We start from the raw sequence: 17,803 nt of genomic DNA, 5'->3' as shown, positions 1-17,803 counted from the left end.
TGGCGACGGTGGAGAGAGTATCTTACAGTGGAATCGGAGTTAGGGAGGGCGGCAATCGATGGCAGCATGGTGGCGGCGAAATGGTGGCTGTGGCGGATGGGGCTGCTCCGGCGGCTCCTGTCGCTTCGTTTCCGGCGATTTCGTCGAGCGGGAAAGGTCAGGGAAGGATTCTGACCGCAACAGGAGTGTTTGGTGGTGATTTCGGGTCAAAGGAGAGTGGTTTTTGGGTGGTGCTACGGTGGGGCAGTGGCGGTGCTGTGGTGGTTTGGTTGTTCCGACCAACAGAAGAGAACAGAAGGGGGGATAGAGGTGGTGATTGGCGGTGAAATGTTATTCTTATGGCCTCAAACTCGAGTTTTACAGCCGAAAGCGACTTCACAATTAGTCAATGGCTCACATTTGTGGAATCTGAACCCATTTCTTTCCAAGATTCCTTTTTGGCATCAGCTCTAATGGTGGGTTAAGTCCAAAAACCAACCCCACCCAATATTTAGTTTTTTTCGGAAATTGCAAAATTATCCTGGACTAATATGTTTTTATTTGAAATAAATATATTTATTTAAACGAAAATCTTGTTATTACTTTTATTTCATTTTATTTATTTATTTATTTTTGCTATATTTATTTAAGTTATATTCTATTATTATTATTATTTATTTTTATTTTTTTGAGTTTATAAATATTTTTGGTAAAAATATTTTAAGTGTGGGATTATGTATATTAGATTATCGTCTAAGTCCAAATTCTCTTCGAATTTTCATGTGAGGTGCGCAAGTGTCTCAATGGATCGAAACCCTAAACCCTAAACAATTTACGAAATCAAATAACTGCAATGATATATCGGTTTGATTTTCTTAAAATGGTCGTATCTTTTGCATACGAACTCCGTTTTGGACGATCTTTATATATCCGCGATCAGGGGAAACATGTACTACGAGTCTAGAATATTTCCTTTGTTCATAGATGCTTAATGCAAAATTTCAGTTTTTCAATCATTAACTAGTATTACAATTTGTGCTTTAAGTTTCGTTCGACATTTCCATAATTTGAGATAAGATACCATTTCATATCTTATGCAAAATAGTCGTATCTTTTGCATACAAACTCCATTTTGCACATTCTTTATATATCAGCAATCAGGGAAACATGTACTACGAGTCTAGAATATTTTCTTTGTTCACAGACACTTAATGCAAAATTTCAGTTTTTCAATCGTTAACTAGTATTACAATTTGTGCTTTAAGTTTCGTTCGACATTTCCATAATTTGAGATAAGATACCATTTCATATCTTATAGTATCTGAAATGACATTATATTTCTACTAAAATATGCATTAAAATTTAATCGCCCAAAATACAAAAAGGTTCGCAGCGAACTGACCGTTTACAGATTCGGACTAAAGTTTCGGGATGTCACATTACTTCCCCGTTAAAGGAATTTCGTCCCGAAATTATCTCGTTCCTAATACTATTTCGTTCCACTAGTGGAGGGGTCACCGCTAAACAGTTGTGGGTACTTCCGCCTCATTTGTTCTTCGCGTGCCTAAGTAAACTCTGGCCTCTACATGAATTCCAGCGGACTTTAACTATTGGTATGAGGCTTTGTTTGAGGCGTTTGATTTCTCTATCCATGATCTCTACGGTTCTTCTACGAAGTGAAGTTTAGTGTTGACTTGTGTCTCATCGATAGGAATGACGAGGTTCTCATCGGCGATGTACTTTTTGAGATTACACACGTGGAAGGTATCGTGGAGTTTGCTGAGTTCTTGTGGTAGTTTGAGTTTGTAAGCCACTGGACGAACCCTTGCTAGGATTTCAAAAGGTCTGATGTATCGAGGGTTCAGTTTACCTCGTTTTCCAAATCTAATGACACCCTTCCATGGTGCGAATTTCAATAGAACACGGTCTCCTACTTCGAATTCGAGGGGTTTACGTGTCACGTCAACATAGCTTTTCTGACGACTACGTGCGGCCTTTAACCTTTCCTTGATCTAAAAAATCTTTTTTGTGGTTTCCTGAATGATTTCGGGGCGAGTACGTAAAGTATCCCCCACATACTTTCCATCCAGTTGTGTATCACCAACTTCTGCCCAGCATAGCGGAGAACGACATTTGCACCCATATAAGGCCTCGAATGGAGGAGCTTAGATGCTGGTGTGATAACTATTATTATATGAAAATTCAACTAGTGGTAAGTGGACATCCCATGCATTACCAAAGTCTATCATACAGGCGAGGAGCATGTCTTCCTGGGTTTGTATCGTCCTTTCACTATGTCCATATGTTTGAGGATGATACATAGTACTCATGTCGAGTTTGGTTCCTAGAGCCCTCTGCAGCGTTTGCCCGAATTTGAAAGTGAATCTGCTATCTCGGTCCGAGATAATAAATAGTGGTACTCCATGCAGTCTGACTATTTCCTTAATGTAGGTCCTGGTGAATTTCTCCATCTTGTCGGTTTCTTTAATGGCTAGGAAATGGGCTGACTAAGTCAAACGGTCAACCACAACCCAAATGGTGTCATGACTGCTCGAAGTTTTCAACAACTTTGTTATGAAGTCAATGACTATCTGTTCCCATTTCTATTATGGAATAGATGGTTTTTGTAGTAATCTTGATCGTTTCTGGTACTCTGCCTTGACTTTGGCACAAGTCAAGCATTTACCGACATACGTGTCAATCTCTACCTTCATGTTGGGCCACCAATAAAGCTTCTTAAGGTCGATATACATCTTGTCTGATCCGGGATGTATCGAATATCTCGACTTATGAACTTCGTTTAAAACTAGGTTCCTAACTTCACCAAACCTCGGGGTCCAAATTCGATGTAAGTCCCAATACTTGGATTTACTCTAAGTATCAATGCAATTGTTTGAGTTAAATCAAACAACAATACAAAACAAACAAATAATTAAATGAACCAAAGAACACATTTCAATGAATGCACACAATTCTATTAATCAATTGCTTTGTAGCTGGCCACATAACATTCACCATGGTTTTGTTAGTACGAGGATCAATGACACCCTTGGCCTTTTTTGTAAACGATGAAGCAGTCTTCATGCCTTCAAAGTTATTCTTAGCTTTATCCTCAAGATACTTCTTAAAATACCAGGCCATGGGTTCATTAGTTGGATTGTGGAAAGGAGCAACAATGAGTTCAGAAAGATCAACTTTTGTCCAAGACAAGAATTCGACCTTTTTCTCATAATATTCAACTCATCCACTCTTTCGCTTTACGATCCACATGTTCTTGTTAGCTTCATATCCCCACATCAAAATGCCAGAGCGGTCCCTATATTTATCAGTAAATTTCTTCCCAGTCTCCCTGAGAAACAACTCAGGCTGATCACCTGGAGCATTTTGGTCCGAATGTTTCATCACCAACATCTTCCCTCTTAGCTGCTCAACCTTGATTTGCTTTTCTCTTCTTTCTTGAGCAGAAGAAGGACCAGAAGATAAAAATGTGTCAAGAATTGCATCCGGAGCAGGTCTTACAACTCTTTCACTTACAGGTTAAGAAGATGGATTAACTGGTCCAGAACTAGAAGCATAAATCTTTTCTCCTTCAACGCTTAGAGGTTGAAAATCATCACCAAACTTTTAATGTAAACGTTGTTTCAGGTCAAAGAAATAAGGTAGTTAGACCACCAAGATTTGCTTGAAGTTCTGAAATCTTCGCATCTTTAATGGAGTTCTCCTTTTCAAGATCACTTATTCTAATGTCCTGCTTTCCAATAATCAAATCCTTTTCATCCAAGTTTTGTTCTAAATCAAAAACTCCGTTCTGAAGCAGGGCAACATCCACAAATTCAGACTCAGGTAACTTGCTTTTGCCTTTTGAAATATCTAGCTCTGGGGCTTCAAAGGAGCTTACAGAAGCTTGAGCCCCAACTGAAGGCAAAACTTCTTGTTCAACAATATGGCATTCAAAATCTTGATCTATAGGAGTGGATTCAGGTAACGTGCTTGAAATCTCTTGCATCACTGGAGAGGACTCAGTGAAAGTGATTTCAGTATTATGGGCCACAGAACTAGGTTCAATCGGAGTAGAAACATTTTGAACAGGGTCTGTGATAAGCACTCCAGGTCTTGGATCTCTTCTTTTCCTTTTTCTCGGGAGTAGAACATGAGTTGAATCATCTTGATCACAATTAGATGAAGGTTCAGTTGTAACAGGATCTGCTTGGGGAGGCTTCCTCGCAGTTCGCTGAAGTTCAACAATAAGAGCATCCATCTGTTCAGGGGTAGGTGAATAAACTTGCACAATTGAGTCACGATCTCTTTCAGTCACAGCAGAAGGTGTGACAGTCACATCCTCTTCAGGGATTGAAATACTTTGAAGAAGATCTTCAAGCTCATTCTCAGTCATATCCTTTTCTTGAACCTCTTCTATTTCATCATCAGATACATCAATCTCTTCAGATGCAGATTAAAATTTTGATTTAGGTGCCACGTATTCCTCGGCAACCTCAACATTAATGGTGCTAGCAGTAGGAGTGTTTTCAACTTCAGCAAATTTTCCAAACTTAACCAACTCCTTCAATCCTTGATAGGCGACTTTGGCAGCTTTTCTTGATTGCTTCATGAGTCCAAAGGTGTTGGGACCCAAAGCTTTCATGTCCAAAGTGTCAGACGACCTCTCAATTTGATGATATTTTTCATTCAGGAGCGTTTGAAGGAACCTGGGATACATCAAGAACAGTTCCTTCTTCTTCCCCTGGAGGTTGCTTTTCATTTCTTCAAAAACAAACTTTGAAAAATTGTAATCCTAGTTCATTGCTAAAGCGACAATAGCTTAGGTCGCAGTCTGACTTATTCATCAGATCCTCCCTTCCTTCCAGAAATACAACTCACAAAATAGTGTGCCAGAAGCCTCCAATAAGGTGGCAACAGTTTCTTAATGGTGGGAGGATAAGTTCCTTCATAGCACATCTTCTCAAGAACTTCCTTCACTTGATCAGCGGAGTATTCAATTGGAAATGCAGATGCATCACCAAATTCAAGTACTTCTCTGATAACTTGCTCAGAAACAATTACTTGAGTTCCCTTCATCATTGATTCAATAGATCCAGCTCCATCTTTGTTGATTGATGCATTTTTCCAGAACTCAATAATTAATTCTTTGTGGATGACTGGATTGGCACGGAGGGCATGTGAAAGGTCCAGTTAATGGTTTGGTCTAGGCTTTCATTGTATTTTGTTCAGTATGAGTCTTTAATACATTTTGTGAGTTGTTTTTGTGTTTACGGTCAGAAAGTGTGTTTACGGCCGTAAACCCTGTTTGCGGTCCTGTCTAGTATATATAGTGGAGGTGTAGGTCTATGTGTGGTTGTTGATGCCATTGTGTTTACAGAGTGTTCCATCGAGTTGTACCTAACGTTTTTCTCAATATAAACGTGTGCAAGCTCGATTTCTTTTCTTCTTCTACTTCTATTGTGATTGTTTGTTGCTTGATCATTGGTAAAGATCCTTTTCAGGACCTTACAATTGGTATCAGAGCTTGGATTGTATCACTCATCTTTGTCAGATCTGGAGCCGATTTGATCTTATTTTGGAAAGATTATTGCGTTTTTGGATAGATCTCTGAAAATTAGGGGGGTTTGTTCTTCGCGTTTTTCATAAAAACGAGTTTTTGATCGAGTTTTGGAGCAAAAATGGTGAAAAACGTCGTTTTTTTCGCGATCTGAAGCTGTGTTTACGGTCTTTGAAGGGTTTACGGCCGGAGTTTACGGCCGGAAACAGTTTACGGCCGGCTGTTTACGGTCGGCGGTTTACGGTCGCCGGAGTTTGCGGCCTCGGCTCGGTGAACGGCTTGAAGGACGGCTCGGTCAGCAGCAGTTTCCGGTTCGCACCAGGTCCTCGCATCGCGTCGTCGGTCTTCGCTTCGGAGTTGATCCTCGCACGTCCTAGCATCGCGCCTCGTCCTCGCAAGCAGCAGCCTCGCCTTCGGACTTCAAAAATTGAAACAGTTTTGGGGGTGCCGGGATTCGAACCCGGGTGCTTCAGTTCAACACCACAGCGTCTTACCATTTGCTCTAGGCTGCATCTTGTTCCATTACTCCCAGATTTTATTCATAAAGACTCTCTTTCGCACCTACTTTCGCATTTTTGTCAATTTCAGCCCAAAATTGATTTTCTTTTAATTTTAAATTCCTTTTTCAACCAAAAATTTAGTGTTTAATTTTTGACTTTATTTTTGACTTTTTACTTAAAATTTTGACTTTGACTTTTAAAATTTGACCTTTGACTTTAAACTTTGACTTTCTCGTTTAACTTTTAAATTTTCAAATTTAGCTTTTCGGTTTGACTTTTAAGTTTGACTTTTCAAGTTTGACTTTTGAGTTTGACTTTTTAAATTTGACTTTTGAGGTTGACTTTTGAGTTTTTAGTCAAAGGGCATATTTTTTAAAGACAATGAGTTCTTCAAACGTTCCAGTCAATAAAGTTTCATGTTCTCAATCTTGTGAAACTACGATTAAATTTCTTCGGGAACAAATTGATTTATTAAAAAGAGAAGTTGAGGACCTGAGATATGAAGGATATCAACTCAGGAAAGCACAGAAACCCCTTAAGGCCCAGTTAGAGACAAAAATAAAAGATTTTAGAAGAATTCAGACAGAATACAGTGAAAAATGTGAGCTTTATGATTATGTTAAAAGACAAAATGATGAGCTAATTACCGAGCTTGATACATTAAAAAGACAATTTGAAACTGCAAATTTTGATTTTAGAAAATTTGATGGGTCAAGCGAGGTAGTTGCTAACATGATTGATCACTGCATGCAGTTTAAACGAAACCAACAAAAGGGTCTAGGCTATGATAGTGTACCTCCTCCTTATAATCATACATATCAGTATCAACCCCTATCCAAGGATGAGATTGCCAACGAATCATTTATGGTTTATGGCAAGCCATCTGGTTTCGTTTTAGGAGGATTTATTAATGTTGAAAGTACTAACATTTCTACTTCCCCTGCAGATCAACCATTAGATCAGGCAAAGCGTGAAGCTGGAGAATCTGTTTCTGTTTCTAATTATGATATTTTTGTTTCAAATGAAAATGTTTGTGTTTCTGATGTTAAGACTGATAATGTTTCGTGTGATGTTTCCACATCTGCTACTGTTGAACTTAATTTCTTTGATATGTTTGATGAATTGTTTGGTAATTCTGATGCTTGTGATTCTCATGAAAACCCATCAATTCCACAAGTCACACCCTCTGAGGCACCCTCACTTATCTCACAACCTATTTCTCATGCAAGTTCTTCTGAGAAGAGTAAGAGTGTCTGTCAAGAAAATAAATCTGAGAAATGCAGTACAAGTTCAAATAATAAACATATTTGTTTTAATTGTGGTGTTGGTGGTCATATAGCTAGGAATTGTCAAAATAGGATCTTTGTGAACTATATGTCACCAAAAGGAGAGAACGAATCTCGAGGAAGGTCTTTAATTAGAAAATCCTCAAGAACTCGATCTCAAAATGATGATTGGAAGAGATCCGACCTGGGTGTATAACATATGCATTCTAATCAGTTAGTCATATGCACCTGTTTTCTTTTGGGCCGAGGCGATTAACACTGCTTGCTACGTGCAGAATCGTGTTCTAATCAACAAAGCTCAGATGAAGACACCGTACGAGATTCTCTATGGACACAAGCCTTCAGTCAGCCATTTCCGTGTATTTGGCTGCCCTTTCACCCTTCTTCACTTGGAATCCAACCCTAAATTCAATGCCAAAGCCGATGATTGTTATTTCATAGGATATGTTGTGCGCACCGCGTATAGGGTTTACAACAAGAAGACTAAGCAGATTGTCGAATCCTATGACGTGCGCTGGTTGGAGGAGAATGAAACAGACGCTCGAGTGGGTCCTGACTGGTTATTTGATTACACGTCGCTTTTCAAATCCTTAAATGTGTCTTCAGATGGCTCAAATGGATCCTCTTCTGGTTCGAAGATTGTTTCTGAAGACGAAGACGAAGAAGTTGTTTACAGACCTCCAACGGTTGAGGGGGAGTCCTCTGCTCCATCTGAGGGGGGGGGGGGTCCTCTGCTCCACCTCAGGGGGAGTCATCTGATCGACTTGATAGTCCACAGTCTAAAGTTCAAGATGGAACTCCTGATGCTGATGCTACACCTCTTACCCCTATTGAAAGAGAGTTCATGTCTAGAGATGCTTCCGCTGTCAATCCAACTTTTATGGAATTACTCTTTCCTGAAGAAATTGCTAATGAGTTTGTAGCAGATTCATCTAATGTGGATCAATCAACAAATGATGGAGGTTTCAACATCCACACTCTTCCTGTTTCACTCAATGATATCAGCCAAGACATACCTTCAAGAATTCAACGCGATCATCCGATCGATAACGTCATTGGCCAGCTGGGTGACGGAGTTAAAACTAGAAGTCAGAGTGGAGATGTCAATGCATGTCTCTATTCTTGCTTTATATCTCAAATAGAGTCCAAGAATGTTGACATGGCTTTGAATGAGCCCAGCTGGGTAGATGCAATGCATGAAGAGCTAAATCAGTTTGAAAAGCGCGGGGTTTGGAAATTGGTTGAGTTACCGAAGGGAAAAAGGTCTCTTGACACGCGTTGGGTCTATCGTAACAAGCAAGACGATTCTGGTGTAATAGTGCGCAATAAAGCAAGGTTGGTGTTTCGCGGGTTTCGACAAGTTGAGGGTCTTGATTATACTGAGGTTTATGCTCCCGTGGCTTGATTGGAGGCTATTCGTATCTTTCTCGCATATGCCTCCTATATGAACTTCACGGTCTACCAAATGGATGTCAAGACTGCCTTCTTGTATGGCAAGGTGAAGGAAGAAATTTATGTTGACCAACCCCCTGGGTTCGTTAACTCAAAGTTTCCTAATCATGTCTACAAGTTGGACAAGGCATTGTATGGGTTACATCAAGCTCCTCGAGCATGGTATGCGACTCTAACAAAGCATTTGCTCGAGCATGGATACTCTCGCGGCACTATTGATCAAACTTTATTCATCAAGCATGTTGGTAATGATCAGATACTAGTCCAGATCTATGTTGACGACATTATCTTCGGGTCTACCAGTCCACAACTTTGCAAAGAGTTTGAAGGCGTGATGAAAAAGCGGTTTGAGATGAGTTCACTGGGTGAAATGACCATGTTTTTGGGGCTTCAGGTCAAACAAAATTCAACCGGAATCCTGCTACATCAAGCTAAGTATGTGGAGGATATTCTTGAGAAGTTCGGGCTTCAAGACGCAAAACCTGCATCGACACCAATGGCTGAAAGACCCCTGCTGAATCCAGATATTGATGGCGAATCCGTAGATCAGACACACTACAGATCGATGATCGGATCGTTGATGTATCTTACTGCAAGTCGTCCTGACATCATGTTTGCAATTTGTCAATGCGCTCGCTATCAGGCTAATCCTAAACTTTCACATCTTATTGCTGTCAAAAGGATTTTTCGGTATATCAAAGGCAGCCCTAAATTGGGTCTTTGGTATCCGAAGAATTCTGAATTTGATTTATATGCTTTTGCTGACAGTAATTATGGAGGCTGTGAGCTTGACAGGAAATCAACATCAGGAGGCTGCCAATTCCTTGGAGATAGGCTGGTGTCGTGGCAGTGCAAGAAACAACATACCGTCTCTACCTCAACAGCAGAAGCGGAATACGTTGCTGCATCTTCCTGCTGTTCTCAAGTTATCTGGATCCAACATCAGCTGTTGGACTACGGTTTGAATTATCTAGAAACCGCAATTCACTGTGATAATGAGGCAGCAATTCAAATTACTAAAAATCTTGTCAAACATTCCAAAACCAAGCACATTGATATCAAAATTCATTTTATCAGAGATTGTTATGAGCGCTCGCTCATCCGGCTAGAACAGGTTCCCACTGCCAATAATGTGGCGGATCTGTTCACCAAGCCTTTTAACAAAGCTCGATTCGATGTGCTTGTGGGATTTTTGAAAATGATTCGTTTTGAGGATTAAATTTTTGTTATTGATTAGGTTAGGTTAAATTTGCGCATTTTAGTGATTTCATTCTCACCCATGCACAAATTTATGGGGAGAAATAAACAAAAACCAAACAAAAATTGAAAAATTAAAAAATCCAAAAACATCTTGTTTCTGTTTTATTTTTTTCAGAAAACATTCAAAAATCCAAAAACATTAAAAAAATTTCAGAAAAATCAAAAATATTGTCGCTTACAGTTTTGCTTGTTGATGTAGTACTGGGAAGTGATATTATCAAGTGATAACAGGCAATCTGAGTCTGCGTAACGTACCCAAAGTTGAAAGGTCTATGCTCTGGGTTTGATGCGTTGGTAGGCATGAAAGATTCTAAATGGACATGACTAGGCAGAGTGGAACTTAAGGAATTCATAGACTTGACAAATCTTGACCTAGTTAGATCCGTTTAGCCTGACAATACGACGCTTGGATAGGTTGAGCAGGGAGATATATATGGGAATCTACCGGTCACATTAAAGAACCTGTACTTGGAACCGTGGATTAACTTTTCCTCGATGTGCGGATTCTGTCCTTAATTCCGGTATTGATGGGGTGACTGGTGAATTCCGATAAATTAGGTCTGTAGAAAATTGTTTTCTCTCTATCTGTCTGTTAGTCATATGTTGCTTCCTTTGTGTGATCGAGAGATCCGACCTGGCCTGTAACATATGCAGCTCTATTTCTCTGCATCCTCTATCTATGCAATTCTTTCTGTCTGTTAGCCATATACTGTCTCCTTTGCGTGACTCACAATCCGACCTGGTACACAGTATATGCACCTTTCTACTTCTCAATCCCTCTAAAAACTTCAGTTAGTCATATGTTTCACCCTCTGCGAGATTGGAAGAGATCCGACCTGGGTGTATAACATATGCATTCTAAATCTATCTCCTTTCTTAATGATTGTCTGCTCACCCGATGTAAGGAGTATTCTAGAAGTTCTTGATTACTGGAGCATATCAGGAAGCGGGAACCATGTTCTAGTACAATTAAAATTGAACACTTACAGATTGTCTATAGATCTCGCTGCTCAATTTAGGTGGACAACAATATCCCTGGTCGTCGTCAGCTGAATGGTCCTTAAGAAATATTATCTAGGAACTTATGATCACTCTGTCTTATAACTAATAGTATGTCCTAATTTTGTCACAATTTTTCGTGTTTAAGTGGACCACAATACCGGCGATCGACTAGACAAAGACGTGAAGATAGAAGGTACCGACAAGTGGATTAAGGCTGTCTAACAACTTTGATCCCAGTGTCACAAGATAATTTTCAGTGATTTTTGAGATAAATTTTGTCTGTGTTTATTCTTATTTTAATTTTATTTTTATTTTTATTTTATTTTATTTTTATAATTGTCAAAAATTTAATTTTTAAATCTTTTAATTCTTAAATTTTAGAAATTAGTTTATTTTATTTTAGTTTAATTTTAATTTTACTTTTATTTTAATATCCTCAAAAAGTTTTATTTTTGAAAATTTAATCGGGATTTGGACTGTGCCTTACACTGTGTGGGAGACAGGTAAAAGTCAAGGGAGGTATAAAAGGTGGAGTTTACTGCTATAAACCCTTTCCACCTCCCATTTCTCCGTTTACAGCCGCAAACTCTCTCTACTCTCTCTCATCCTCGAAAACTTTTTGCGAGATTTTGAAAAATCAGTTAGTCCACTACGAAGGTATGCTAAAACCGACTGAGGATATGTGTTTTGTTCATCGATTCGACTAAAACTGGAGGTTTAATCGAGGTTTAACTGTTCGTCGGCGTTTACGGTTTGGGGAGGGTTTACAGTTTGAGCTTACGACCGTAAACTGTCTGGGCTTACGGTCTGGATGTTTACGATCGTAAACACCTTTTGAGTTTACGACCGTAAACTCAGTTTACGGTCAGGTGACCACTGCAATGGGTTTACGGCCGTAAACCCAATTTGGACCGTAAACTCATGTTTGACCAATATTGACCATAAACTCATTTTGAACCGTAAACTCAAATTTGACCTTGTTTGACCGTAAACTCCAAATCTTTGATCAAAATAATTTTTAAGGCCAAAATAAAATTGATTAATTAAGAAAAAATCAAAGCTTTAATTGTTTAAATACTTTGTTTTCTTACTTGACCTGGTTTAGTGTAGATCAATGGCGAGTCTTAAGTTTGCTGACATGCATAACCTGACAATTGTACTGGACGAACCTCCTACTGCTCATGGAGATTTCAGGTCGATGATATAGAGACTGAGAGAATGCTGTCTGGCCTGTGCCATCACTGTGAATCCAGTCATATATCAGCAAAATGTGAAGGAGTTCTGGCAGACTGCTAAGATGACATCAGACAAAGGAGTGGTTTCCATTAAAGCTATGGTGAAAGGATGCAAGATTACTATCAATGAGTAGTTCATCAGAGAAACATTGCTGATCAATGATCAACCCGATTTTCCTACTGAAATTGGGATTGATGATGTACAAAAGATTCTCAAGAAGATGGGGTATGAAGGCATTTACCCTCCCACGGTGAAAAAACTTTTGCCACCCTACTGGAGATTTTTGGCGCATGTGTTCGTGAGCTGTATCTCGGGCAGGAGATCAGGTGCTGATGAAATCTCGCTCAGGAACACAGGGGCAATCGTTTCACTGGCTGCTGGCATCAAATTCAACTTCTCAAAGTTCATACTGGATGAGTTCTTGGTAAACATCAATGCTATAAGCCAGGAGACCAGAGATGCATTCTTGCTGTACCCTAGGTTTATTCAGATGTTTATTGACACTCAATTTCCTGAGATGGTCAAAGAAGGAGACACGATGGATATAAAGTCATTAGGCCCACACACGATTGGTCTCATCAAGCAGAATCGAAAGGGCAAAGTCGTCTTCCAAGGCTTACATCCTCTTGTGAAATTCGGAAAATTTGTTGAAATAAATGAATCTTCCGAATCTCATGGAACGTCTGACAAGGCGTCTTCTGAGCCTACTTCCTCCGAGAGAGTCATTTCAGAAGATGATGTCATCACTGTGTCCGATCGTGCTAAAGAAGAAGAAACTCCTGCTACTCTTGCACAAGTAGCTAAAGAACATGAGCTAACATCTATTCACATTCAAAGTAATTATAATGAGGAGTCTCCAAGGGGTAGAACAGAATCCGAGATGTATGAAGACCTTGATCTTACCGGTTTCGATAACGATGAGATCCCTCTCAACTTCGATAGCAATGAAGACTTCATGACCGGTGTAAACCTCAACACGCTGCTTGACAATATCAATGAAGTTGCTCATCCAGCAACGGAGATAAGGGAAAATGAAGACGTTCTCGAAGCCACGCCTCCTCCTACCAATCCAACGGCGGAAATAGCAATTCCTATGGTGACAGTGTCAGGGATTCCTCCCTTTGATGTTGTTTTACCTACATCTGAGCCATTGGAAAGTGATCACCCAACTACACAGGCCTCTCAACCTCCAACAAAAAGACGAAGACTTGACCCTAGACAGGGAATTCCTGATTCGGGTGTACTTCAAAGTTTTACAGCTCCACCAACAACAACTCCTGTTATCATTTCATCTGAACCTGTCAGTGAAGGTCCTAGTACCTTCTATGAAGCTGGTGGCTCTTCCTTCCCCACAGATTTCTCTCCTCCCAGGCCAGACCATGATGCTGCCTCTGTTAAGCTAGCCAGGTTTTTGGCCGAAGAACAATTCTCAACGCCTCCCTCACGTGGTAAAGGAATTTCTATTAGGGGTGGCAGCTCAGGAGAAGAGAATCCTTCAATTCTTGGACTTCAGAAGGAAATTGATGCTCTAAATCAGAAAAATATTGATTTAGATCAGAAAAATATTGAGCTGGATATCAAGGTTGCAGACCTGCAGACAGAAAATGCAAAGCTCAATATTCAAGTTACCGAACTTATTGAAGATAAAGCTCTGAATTCGAAGCAAATTACTGATCTTCAGACACACTTCAGCTTGTTTACCGCCAGCTACTACGATCTTAAGAAGAAGCTGGAAGAAGATTTTGGCGACAAATTCAAGTCATCCGTTGACGAGCCAAAGATCTATCTTCCTGATCAAGATACTCCCATAGTTCCACAACCTTCAAGAACTACCACCGTTGTTAACCGTTTTGAAAAAGAACCGGCTCAGGCTCCAAGTATAGTGGCATTGAAACGTGCTAAATTGGCCAAGTCAGCTGAAAAGGGTCAATTACTATTCAAAAGGAGCGCAGATCATAATGCTCCCTTAGATCAATCAAAGATCACCGTTACGGATCTGGGTGAACATCGTTTCAGAGACGTTTATGGTGACAGGTCAGGAATCATCTCGTGGGGATTCCATGACACTATGAATATGTGGATGGTGAGAAGAAAGAGCGGCAATACTGAATTATACAAAGATGCTCACGATTTTCATTCCTTTACTAGGATTGATCTTACAGAGCTGTCTAAAGCTCCTTTCTCAAATCCATCAAACAATCCCAGGGCGACTCAGTTCAAATCATTTTTGGAAGATCAAGTAGCTAAGGGCTTCCCTTCGATGAAGACTGCTGAGTCTATAATCAAGGTTTACCCTAACGTCATTGATCCCAAAACAAGTCAGCCACTTCGGTCAGTGATGTGGCCCGCTACTGCTCAAGTAAAGCAGATCCCCATTCTTCAAAACTATCCAGATGGATCTCTCGCATCCAGCAATACTGGGTGTTTGATGAATCTACTGCTGCTGCTGTCATCAAGCTTAAAGACGATTGTATCCGCTTATATGACAAGAGGGATTTGCTTCAATTTGGCAAGTGGGATATTCATCAGCTCTCCATTCATCATATCATGGTGGCTGAAGACATTTTTGAGCCCGTTGCAAAGGAATACACTTCGATGGTTGCTGAGATTATCGAGAAGGAGATGTGGAACGGAGCTATGGGAAAATCTGATGTGCTGGTGGTCGACAAAAGTTGAGTCCAAGCTAGCACCAAACCAAGGGGGAGATTGAAGGGTCCGGTTAATGGTTTGGTCTAGGCTTTCATTGTATTTTGTTCAGTATGAGTCTTTAATACATTTTGTGAGTTGTTTATGTGTTTACGGTCAGAAAGTGTGTTTACGGCCGTAAACACGTTTACGGCCGTAAACCCTGTTTGCGGTCCTGTCTAGTATATATAGTGGAGGTGTAGGTCTATGTGTGGTTGTTGATGCCATTGTGTTTACAGAGTGTTCCATCGAGTTGTACCTGACGTTTTTCTGAATATAAACGTGTGCAAGCTCGATTTCTTTTCTTCTTCTACTTCTATTGTGATTGTTTGTTGCTTGATCATTGGTAAAGATCCTTTTCAGGACCTTACAGCATGAGAAATCCTGCAGTTGTTCAAACCCACCATCATGGATTTGAATTCTTGATGAGCAGTAGGTGGATCCATAAGATATCCAACAACATTGTGGGAGTCTACAAATTTAATCTGCTCTGCCATTTATCTGCACCAAACTAGCCAAGTGAGAGTTGATTAAAAATTAACTTAAATTAAGATTATAATTTGATTTCGGTTGAAGTCAAAGATTTAATAGATTTCGATCGAAGGCAAAACTTTAGGCGATTTCGGTTAAAGTCAAGGTTTCTATTGATTTCGGGCAAAACAGTTCGATTTCGGTCAAAACAGTTCGATTTCAGTCAAAAGACATTTGACCACACGTTTTCGGCCGAGAACCCTGATTTCGGTCGGATCTGAAACGATTTCAGTCAAATCTAGGTGGACCGAAAACTCTCAAAACCTGTTCTAAATCAAAATTTTGAGAACCTTCGAACACTCCACTCGAAAATTGCAAATCCATGGAAGCATGTACACCAAAAACACTTTAAACATTATTGCTATGATCGAGAACCTCATATTTACCTGATTCACCGAAGAAATTTCAACACAAACACCGAAAATAAGTAGATTTTTTTTGAAAAAAGAAAAAGCTTGAAAGAGACTGACAATGGCGGATTGGGATTTTAGCGGAAAAACCCTAATCAGCTTTCGAGAGGGCATATATATACCCCGAGAACGGCCTAGATGGCCCACCACAAAGATTTCGCTCCAAATTTTAATTAATGGGGATTCTTTTCGATTTTACATTTCAAAAATAAATTAAATAAATAGATAAAAATTAAACACACCACAAAAGAATTTTTTAAATTATTGTTAATTTTTATTATGTTTTTTTAATTAATTTTTTTCAATTTGATTTTTTATTTTTTGATTTTTGATTTTTTAATTTTTTAATTTTTAATTTTTTAATTTTTTATTACATCTCCCACTAAATTTGTGCATAGAGGAAAAATATAAACAAATTTAACAAAAACAAAAAGTAAAAAATAAAATAAACACATTTTAATGACTAAATTTAAAACTTTTGGGATCAAAAGTTGTCAAGCAATTTAATATCGTTTATCAGCACACACCTGCATGAATAGCTCTGGTCAATCACCAATATTGTGGTCCACTTAAACACAAAGAATATTTGCAAGTTGGATAGATTATAAGTGAGAAGACATTGCAATCATATTCCTAAATAGACCATTTTGCTGATGGCAACCAAAGATATTGTTGTCGACTTAAATTCAATAGCGAGATCTACAGTCAACCTTTTAGTCATGAACCAATTCAATTTTAAGCGCACTAGAACGTGCTCCCCACTTCACGACATACCCTAGTAATCAAGGAATTCCAAAGAGCTCTTTACTTTAGGTGAGTGTTCAATTATTTAAGAAAGAAGAGAGAAGATGTAGAGATGCATATGTTGTATCCCAGGTCAGATCTCTTCCAATCACGCAGAGGAACAACATATGACTAACATATATGGAAGGATAGAGAGATAGAAAGGTGCATATGATGTGTCCCAGGTCGGATCTTCCGATCACACAGAGGGGACAACATATGACTGACTTAGATAGATAGATAGATGCATAGAGAGAGATATGCATAGAAATAGAGATGCATATGTTGCGTCCCAGGTCGGATTTCTTCCAATCACGCAAAGGGAGCAACATATGACTGACATAGAGGATAAGAAAGAAAAACAATTTCACACAGACCTACTTTATCAGAACCCACCTAGTCACCCTATCAGCACCAGAATTAAGGACATAAGTCCGTACGTCGAAGAAGTGTTGAGCCACAATTCTAGATGATAAGTAACTTTAATGTATCTCGCAGGATCCCCTGTTTATCTCACTGCTCAATCTATCCAAGCGTCGTATGGTCACTCCAAATGTAACTATCTAAGTCTAGATGAGTTAACATTTTCAAGTCTTTTCATTGTCAACAGTGTCTAGTGCTTTCATTTTGAATCCTTCTTGCCTACCAATACATTGAACACAAAGTCTAAATAATTTAGTTTCAATGTATTACACGTATTTCAGAATTCAGATTGCCCTTTAACACTAAACTTCATATCACTTCCCAAAAGATTGACACAAAAATCCTTTACTTGAACAAAATGGAAGAAAATAAGAAATATTAAATAAAATTGAAAGGAAATTTTAGTTTTCGAAACGTATTATCTTAAGAAATCCCACAAACACGAGCTTGAATGTTGAAAAATAGGGTTTTTTTGGGAAAATGAAAATCAGCACTATAAGCACAGAGAAGAGAAGAGTTAGAAAATTCAAACCATAATTCAACAATTGAAGAAATCCCCATTTGTAATCTTTTCTTTTCCATTCCCGTAAAGGACACATGCTCTCCATTAAAATTTTGAATGACATGCAGAAGAGAGATATCCCCCATCATGTGTCAGGAACAGCCATTATCAACATACCGAAGTCTGATGATATTCCT

At 39.2% G+C, this 17,803-nt stretch overlaps 1 long non-coding RNA gene across 2 annotated transcripts in view; it reads right to left on the bottom strand.

Moving 5' to 3' along the window:
- LOC145162956 (uncharacterized) overlaps positions 1–405 on the bottom strand; it is a 43,599-nt gene extending 43,194 nt beyond the window's left edge. For both annotated transcript variants that reach the window (XR_013739461.1, XR_013739460.1), the window contains exon 1: positions 27–405. This is a non-coding gene — a long non-coding RNA (uncharacterized LOC145162956). The remainder of the gene's footprint in view (positions 1–26) is intronic.
- Between the last annotated feature and the right edge of the window lie 17,398 nt (positions 406–17,803).

This window comes from Lactuca virosa, chromosome 3 (assembly GCF_052849685.1).
Source record: "Lactuca virosa cultivar CGN04683 chromosome 3, Lactuca_virosa_CGN04683_v6, whole genome shotgun sequence".
Taxonomy (NCBI): Eukaryota; Viridiplantae; Streptophyta; class Magnoliopsida; order Asterales; family Asteraceae; genus Lactuca; species Lactuca virosa.
This window is presented reverse-complemented; position numbering and strand designations above follow the sequence as displayed.